Source organism: Notechis scutatus, chromosome 6 (assembly GCF_049901735.1).
Source record: "Notechis scutatus isolate UNSWTSFEM ecotype Mainland chromosome 6, rNotScu1.2, whole genome shotgun sequence".
NCBI lineage: Eukaryota > Metazoa > Chordata > Lepidosauria > Squamata > Elapidae > Notechis > Notechis scutatus.
This window is the reverse complement of record NC_142014.1, coordinates 43684912-43694115: the sequence shown is the minus strand read 5'-3', so window position 1 is coordinate 43694115 and position 9204 is coordinate 43684912. Positions and strand designations below refer to the sequence as shown.

Genomic DNA, 9204 nt, shown 5'->3' with positions numbered 1-9204 from the left:
AAGGGAAGGAAAGCTCTTTTATTTGTTTAGTATCGGTTTAAATGTGAGCTCAAAACCATCATAGATCAAGTTCATTTCTGGTTTTTCTCCACCGTTACTCCTGGAATAACAACTATCACTTCTATCTAGAACAAATTCTATCATTTCTGTCCACTGGCAGTCACCAGCAAAAACAAACTGTGAACCAAGAGAGGTCACTGAAGACCAATCAAGAACTTGGGTCCCTTCCTGTTGCCTGTGGCAACTGACAGAACTGCCCATTGAATTATCAGAAAAATGCTCAAGAGACCACAAGAATCCATAAAAGGCATTTGGAGCAGGCCACATGAATGGGCATGAGGTCAGAGGAAGCAATGGATCTTATTGTGACAGGGAAATGATCAGACATGGGAAAGGGCTAAATATTTTTGCTATCCACATCCAAATCATTAAACATCTGTTCCAAGGCAAGTTGCAGTCTCCATGCAACTGGAGGGAACTAAGATTGGGAAAAACTGAAAAAATGCTCTTGGCAAGAACTCAGGATGAGCAATCTATTCAGGTAAGATGTACAGATAGAAACACACACACACACACACACACACACATGTATGTATGTATGTATGTATGTATGTACGTATGTATGTATATATGTATGTATAAAACAAAAGTAACACTTTATGATGTTCCTCTATCATTACTGGCAACTTGACTAAATGGAAAACAAAACAAAATGGTTGAATTGTGCTTATTTATTTAGAGGGCTAGGAATTACAACTAGCTATTTTATGCATAAAACCTTACTAATGCATTTGAACTAGAATTTTTTTCCCAAGGAATAATGGAGTTTGGATGAGGAAGATATTACATTGAAACATGTTGTTGAAGTAATTCCCCATTAGGAGAATGAGCGCATACAGGGAGACGTATTTGGGAGTAGTGTTTGAATAATACACATACAACACACAGATACACTGTACAATAAATGTAGAGTTTTACTTTCAATAAAGTTTTAAGCAAAGTTCAAAATAGCCAGTCCAAAGTCATTCACAGGTAAATCAGTCAATTTTTCAATCCAGGGATAATTCAATAACAAAGTCCAGTGTCAAAAAAACAGTTCAGTATCAGACTTGCATCAAATCCAGTAACATCAGTCAATTAGGAAAAATGGAGGAACGGCAATACTTTCCAACACAAGGAAACAGAGATATACTCACACTCTCTTCTGAGACTCAGACTAAACAACCCAGGTTTCTGGCTCCATCTTATGGCTGTTTGAGAAACCACACCTAATTACAGTTTTGCATTTTCTTAAAGATACAGTTTTAAAATGTTTATCCTGGTTTATATATTTCTAACCCAAATAGCTGTTAGGTGACTCATATTCCTAACATTCTCCCCTTTGGGGTAAGACAACATATACAATCTTACATTCTAAGTCCATAATCTTCACAGCTAGCCTTATGCTTTATAGAGCCTTGGGCTAAGTGGGTAAAATGACCTGCTATATTGTTTTCTGACATACAGTATTCTAGCTTAATCATTTTTGCACACATTGTCTCACATTTAAATATCTTAAATCTGTGTGTTTCGTTCTTGTTTTAACAGCAATATTTAAAGCCATCTGTATTGCTGATTGGTTATCTTCATAAACAACAATAGGATCTTTTACATCAATTCCCATATCAATTAATAATTCCTTATACAAAACTAAATCTGTACATAGTAAAGACAAACATGAGAATTCAGCCTCCATTGTTGACAAACTTAGATGTTTCTGTCTAATAGATCTCCATCCAATCAATGCTTTTCCCAATAATACTACAGTACCCGATGTAGATTTTTGTGTATTTATGTCTGTAGCAAAACTTGCATCAGCATATGCAGTTAAATTCAGTTCATCTTTTGGCTCCAAATACAGTGCATAATGCATTGTTTGTTTCAGATAACACATGTTTAGCAGTTTGCCAGTGCCTTTCAGTTGGCTCAGCGTTAAATCTCGCTAATTGATTAACACTGTATGCAATATCTGGCCTTGACCAATTACTGAGATAAGATAAACTACCAATCAAAGACTGATAAATGTTCTTATCAAAAACAGGACTTTGAACATCACTATGGCTAAACTCCTGGCTCATTGGTGTTTTAGCCGGTTTACAAAGTTCCATTTTAAAACTTTTTAGTAATTGGTTAATTTTATCTGCCTGTGAGATTTTGTATCCTCCCCTAGTTCTATCTATCTTTAAACCAAGATATTGTTTGATTTCTCCTAATTGTTTTATTTTAAATTTCCTCTCTAACAGTGAGATTATTTTAGTAGCTTCTTGTTCAGTTTTGATGATTAATACTATGTCATTAGTGAACAATAGCAACAATGACACTACACAATTACTTTCTTTTTTAAACAAACATGGATCAGCCATGTCAGCTACAAAACCTATCTTAGTTAATTCTTTAACTATACATTGGTTCCACTCATATCCTGATTGCTTTAAGTCATAAAGACTCTTTTTCAATCTCCAGCAATCATTATTATCAGTATTATCATTTTTGAGACCTAAAGGTTTCTTTAAATATATAGTGTGTTGCAACGGTGCATGCAGATAAGCTGTCTCTACATCTAAATGATTTACGATGTATTTCTCCTGAGCTGTCCATACTAATGCTGCCCTTAATGTAGTAGCCTTCAGACTAGGTGCAAACATTTCATCGTAGTCATTTGCTGTCTGATTAAACCCTTGTGCTACTAACCTGGCTTTATGGGTAACAGTCCCATCTACACCTGTCTTAAGTTTATATATCCATTTACATCCTATGGCATGTTTACCTGGTGGTAACTTAACATTTTCGTATACTTCTAACTTTTTCAATGATTCCAGTTCCTTATCCATTGCTTTCTGCCAAGCAGCCTGATCCTTAGCAGGATACAGTTTCACTATAATTACTTGGAACTGTATTCACTTGGCATACAACACTAGCCTGATATCTATCCGGTGGTCGTGTTACTCGGGTTGAACGTCTTGGTATTACAGGGCTTACTGGTGGACTTTCCTGTGCCATCTGCTCCTGTTCTTCTACCTCTTCCTGTCCCTGCTCTCCTACTTCCTCCTGTGCTTCCTCTTCCTTTTTAATGGCTATTTGTGGTTTACTGATTTTATCTTTAGGGACTATTTGGGTGTCAATAATAATATCATTGCTGGATTCCTGTTCCAGTTTATCCCACCCAACGTGCTCAAGAAATTTTGCATTAGCCTACAATAAACATGAGCTGTGCCTTGATCCCAAAATATAAATGATCTATGGTTGGCCTCATCACCCACAAAAAAATAACTTCTTATCTCTATGTTGCCCTTTCAGTCTTACTTGTGAGGGAATATGCACCCATGCTGGAGCTCCAAATGTGTGTAAATTACTTAAATTTGGTTTTCTGCCATGCCAATGAGTGAATGGCAATTCTCCAGTTGTTGTGTTAACTACATGGTTTAAAACATGGTTACTACACATTATGGCCTCACCCCACAGTGTTTCAGGTAAACCTGAATCAGATAACATAGTGCGATCCATGGCTTGTAATGTTTGCCCTCTTCGTTCTATAAATGAGTTATGTTGTGGTCTGTAAGGTGCAGAACATTTATGCTCAACACCAGCCAATTTCAACATAGTTTGGAATCTTTTGTTAACAAACTCAGTCCCATTATAAGTTACTAAAGTAATTACTTTACTTTTCATTTTTCTCTCAGAAAACCTTAGCCAGTTAAAGAAATGTTGGAATGTTTCTGTTTTGTTTTTCATAAGATAGCAGAAACCATATCGTGAGCAATGGTCCATAATACTCAAAATATAACAGGCACCTCCTAAACTTGGTTTTTTTAGGACCAATTATGTCAGCAAAAACAACTTCTAAAGGTTCTTTGGTCTTAAACCCATTAAGTCTGTGTGCAGGAGTAACCTTACTTTTTTCTTGACTACAAGCATTACAGTTTAAATACTTGCTACAGGGTTTCAATTTTACTCCCTCTGCCAATTCAACAGTTTGTTTGAGCATTTTGAAATTAATGTGCCCTAGACGTCTATGTAGTAAATGTATACATTCATCATGTGGCTTAACATTGTTATAAACTGAGTTAGCCATCTGCAACTGATCATGATGTATTACATATAAATCATTCTCTAAAGTAGCAGTAACACTTTTACCCTCTTTCTCTATTATACAGTTATCTCCCCTAAAGGTTACTACATAACCAATATTAAGTAAAGCCCTTACTGATAATTAATTAAATTTTAGTTTTGGTACATATAACATAGTTAAATGTTCGTTTATACAAGAACAATATGCAGTACCTTCACCTGATGCTTTAATCTTCCATCCATTTGCCAATGATACATGCTGTTTACTTGTGGACATCTTTACAAACCTTTTTCTATCTTTAGTAATGCATTGCAATGCTCCACTACAACCCACAAATTATTGTTTACAGTTGAATTGCTAGACATAACTAAACTAATATTCTTCCTAGCCTTCTGGTGTTTACTAGTATTCTGTTGTTTTCCCTTCTTACAGAATTTAGCTATATGTCCCCTAGCCCCACAAGAAAAACATTTCCTAACAGTATAGGCAGTTGAAGGCAAATTCTCTTCTTGTGGTTGTTCCTTCCTCAGTTGGTCCCTATCCAGCCATCTTTTTGCTTCTTCTAACAACCATCCAGTTATGTCAGTCAATGTCAGTTTATCTCTGGTCAGGACTTCCAGTGAAGATACATAGTCATCTTAACTTTCATCCAATGAGGAAAGAATGACGTAAACTTGATGCAGCTCTGAAAATATCAGTTCTTTTTCATGTAGCTCTTGAAAAGTTCTTTTCATGAAGTTTAAATGAGCTAACATATCTCCACCTTTCAGAAGATGTGCTCTAAACAGTTTATGTGTAAGATGTAGGTATGCACCTACACTGTCACGAACATAAATCCTCTTCAAATTCTCCCAACACTTAGCAGCAGACTCTTCTCCACGAATATGGACTAGCTGCTGGTCACTCAGTGTTAGTCCAATTATACAAAGAGCTCGTTTGTTGTTCTGTTTAAAGTCAGCAAGCTTCTTGGCATCATCCTCATTAGCTGGATCCCAAGCATTTACATCTGGTGGGTCTTGAACTACATTCCATAAACCTTCTCTACGCAGAAGTAGACTGCACTTCATAGACCAGGAAACATAGTTTGTTCCATCCAACCGGGTTATCAGTGATAGACTTGTTGAAGTGACTTTTGCCACCTTTACTAGGATAGTAACCCACAATTAAACAGTAAACAGCTGTCTGTATACAGTACTCTGCATTCACACCAACTCTCAGTTATCTGAGCCTGGTATGGCCTGGGCCCATAACCAGTGTTGAGGTAATTCCCCATTAGGAGAATGAGCACATACAGGGAGACGTATTTGAGAGTAGTGTTTGAATAATACACATACAGCACACAGATACACTGTACAGTAAATGTAAGGTTTTACTTTCAATAATGGTTTAAGCAAAGTTCAAAATAGGCAGTCCAAAGTCATTCATAGGTAAATCAGTCAGTTTTTCAATCCAATCTTAAAGATACAGTTTTAAAATGTTTATCCTAGTTTATATATTTCTAACCCAAATAGCTGTTAGGTGACTCATATTCCTAACACATGTCATAGAAAAAAAACAGAGTATGTGGACTTCTGAAATTCTCCAGTGAAACAAAAAAGAAGTGGTAGCTGAATGAAGCAACCACACACTGATTTCTATTGAGAATGTCTCTCTTCTTGACCTTGACTATTTATAGTAGTAAATTTTCAGAGGAATATAATTTATACATGTGATATGCCTAAGCAGATTTTATTTCATAAATAATTCTTTTAATCGTGGCTCATATTACCTTAACAATTACTATATTTTATTTTTATCATTAATCATTAGAAACCTCCAAAGTTGGCATCCCCATTGTCCAAATTAATCTTTATGATCACTAATATATCATTTTGCATGGCAATGAATCTTGTTCTCACTATATATTTCCATCTCAAAAGCCACATTTTGAGCCAGAAATAAATGAGAAGTTTTCACTTCTACTTAAAGTACGTTTTAACAAATACCTTGTATTGGACCCTCCACAGAAAACAGTTGTTTATTAAGTCTCCTGAATTTCAAGTCCTGAGTTTGTACAACTCTGTTTAAGAACCACAGGGCAATGATGGAGTGATTTATTGAATTTATGTCTATTTTTTTTTTGTATTTTTCACTTAGCTGTGTCTTCTTTGTAGAGAATGAGAATGCTTAGCTTCAAAGCAAAGCAAAACAAAAATTAAGGGAATAACCAGTTGTCTTTGCAGTATTTCCTCAAACCTCAGGTTTAACCACACAGAGATCCTGAGAATGGAAGAAATAGCTCAGCAAGAGTGGTTCATATAATTGACCTTGGCTGATCTGTAAAAGCAAAGCAATTCTGAGCTGGTTAGTACTTAGATGAGATTCCTAAGAAAATACCAGGACTGCAGACTATACTGGGAAATAAAAAATAATTTCTTGGAAAAAGCAATACCAAACTACTTCTGCATTATTGTTAAAAGAACTATATGGTTGATAACAGGAATCAAAATTGACTTAAGGAAAGTTAGCAATTGGCAGTGCTGTATTCTGTCTCATTCAGTTTTGCCTATATTGTGCTTAAGTTATCAATCCAATGTTTATACAAAACAGGTTTTCATAGTATCATTTATTATCTTTATAACAAAAGAAACCCATTTTAGTATATTTAGTGTGTATGAATACCAGCACATTGTTTTTTCAGTGAAGAATAGTATCCAGATCCTTCAGTGTTGATAGGTGAAGTGGTTCAAATGGCAGAGAGTCCATAGAGTAGACAGGAGTTCAGGATGACAATAGCTGTGTCACAGTGCTGCGATCCAAAATTTTTAGACATTCTAAGTAAAATAGCAACAGCCTCTCAGCACTCCTGGGCTCAAAATGTTGCAAAGAGAAAAGTAATTAAAAAGCTGCTAGAGAACATTCCTGCACCAAAATAGGCCAGACAGTGTGCGGAGGAGTTGATCTGTGATTTTCTCAGCCCAAAACTGATCTAGCCATTAAGATGACCTAATTTGGAATAACAATATTAATAAAGTTCAAATAGGCAAGCACCTGCCATGTGACACCCCAGACTTAACAACTATCATTAAGAAAGACAATTCTGGATTGGGTTTGCTGCAAGTATCTGGAGATAGCCGAATAGAAGAAGTGGGAGAAAGCCACAAAATACAAAGAGCTGCAAATAGCAGTAGTGCTCAAACTTATAACCACTTCACAATGCTTTACAGCCCTCTCTAAGTGATTTACAGAGTTAGCATATTGCCCCCAACAATCTGGGTCCTCATTTTATTCACCTTTGAAGGATGGAAGGCTGAGTCAACCTTGAGCCTGGTTGGATTTGAATTGCCAAAATTGCAGACAGACAGCAATCAGCAAAAGTAGTCTGCAGTACTGCACTCTAACCATTCTGCCATGCCCGGTTTAGCAAAGGGAAAAAGTCATGATATGTCACAGGATGAAGCTGTGACAACACCAGTTTGACACCCCTGTTTAAGAGCCATATGATGAGTCAATTCATTGCTGCTGGGTGGAGAAGGGAGCAAGGGATTGTGAGACTGTCTGGGAAACTGTCACATAATGTTGACATTGAAGATCATGTGATTGCAGTATCAGCCACATAGCATAGGAATAATCAGTAGTACAGAATCAGTCCCACCTTTCCTAAATTTCATTCTCTCAGGAGTCATGAATCTTGGATTTTGGACACCTATAATTTAGCTCATTTGAGCATCTTAGTTCAAAAATTATTGGTCTATTCATGCACTGTTTACCCAGGTAACGATAATGATAATTTTAAGTGTGTGTATGTGTTTGTATGTGTGTGTTGATCATAAGATGGTGGAAGATATTTAGATAATGACTAGACTGATGGCAGTGTAGCATACAGTACAGGCAGAAACACAGTTGGGAGACTGAACAATAAAGATGATGTTGAATTCACTTCTTGGAAGGTAGAATTTTGTGACTGACTTTGGATCAATTCCAGGATCATAGAATTGCAATTTGAACTTCATCTTTTCATTTAATTTGACTATAAAATATTTGAACTCCAATTTTATGTACAAATGAGAACTTTTTTCTGAGGCTTGATTACATTGACAAAAAATATTCTATAGAAGTCCAATTCTAGCTTCAACAACCTTAATTATAACCGTGCTTACAAATTATTTGCAAACCATGCTTATCCCACTATTTCTTTTTAAACATGTTTTTTGTCAGCAAGCTTATGCCAAAAGAAAAGACAACCCTCTAAATGCAATGGTATGTAATGTGCTATCTTTCCTTTAATATCCATTATCTATGAGATTGTGATTACTACTGTCATTTAGTAAACAGAGTGTGGGAATGCAATTACCAAAGCTTTAATTGTATAAGCAAATTAAGGGGTGAACTGCCTCCTCCCCACTAGCATCTTATTTTCTCTCTTTAATCAATAAACACCTGTTATTCTGCTTTCTCAGATTGGAGGATCTCTGAGCATCTTGACCCATCCCCAAATGAACAGCAAACCCATTCAAATTTTCAGCTGCCAGCTTAGGGTTAAGATATGAATCCAGGTAACAGAAACCAATGAGAGTACACCCAGTTGATGTTTGTGACATCATCCTATAGTCAGAGTACATAGAACAGCTGAGGTAGCTTTCAGCTTCAGTTCCACTGCTATTATGATGGATGTTTACATCTCTTCATTGAGAGCCAATTATTTTGCTTTTATGTGAGGCCCGAGAATCACTTGTGTTGCCTGCCTGCACAAAGCTTCATTCACAAAGCCTCAGTTGGATGCAGCTGAACAAATTGCTTTTTCTACTCCGGTGGTAAGAGATTATTCTGCTTTTATCTTTCTTTTCAAAATGAAGGTGATGGTGGATATCTGTTGATGCCTAAGAAAAAGGAGCTTGGTTTAGAAACCTGGAGCTCCTGCTGTTATGTTTAAATATGGCCTTTGTTATGAAAAGGTTAATTTTTAAAGAGAAAGAAAAACACGTGTGCCTGCTTGCTTGCCTGCTTGTCTGCCTGCCTGCCAGAGTGAAATTCCAACAGCATGACAAGCCTATGCATATTTCTCTAAATATTTGGCATTCTCTGGATAAATCTGTAATTCTGATCAGTTATTTGTT

The 9204-nt window shown here is 36.3% G+C and overlaps 1 protein-coding gene across 1 annotated transcript in view; it reads left to right on the top strand.

The window, feature by feature from the left end:
• The first annotated feature begins 8721 nt into the window (after positions 1-8721).
• The window catches only part of MGAT4C (MGAT4 family member C), a 135781-nt gene continuing 135298 nt past the window's right edge, over positions 8722-9204 (top strand). The window contains exon 1 of the mRNA XM_087968045.1: positions 8722-8901. The gene's annotated coding sequence lies outside the window, so the exon portion shown is untranslated. The remainder of the gene's footprint in view (positions 8902-9204) is intronic.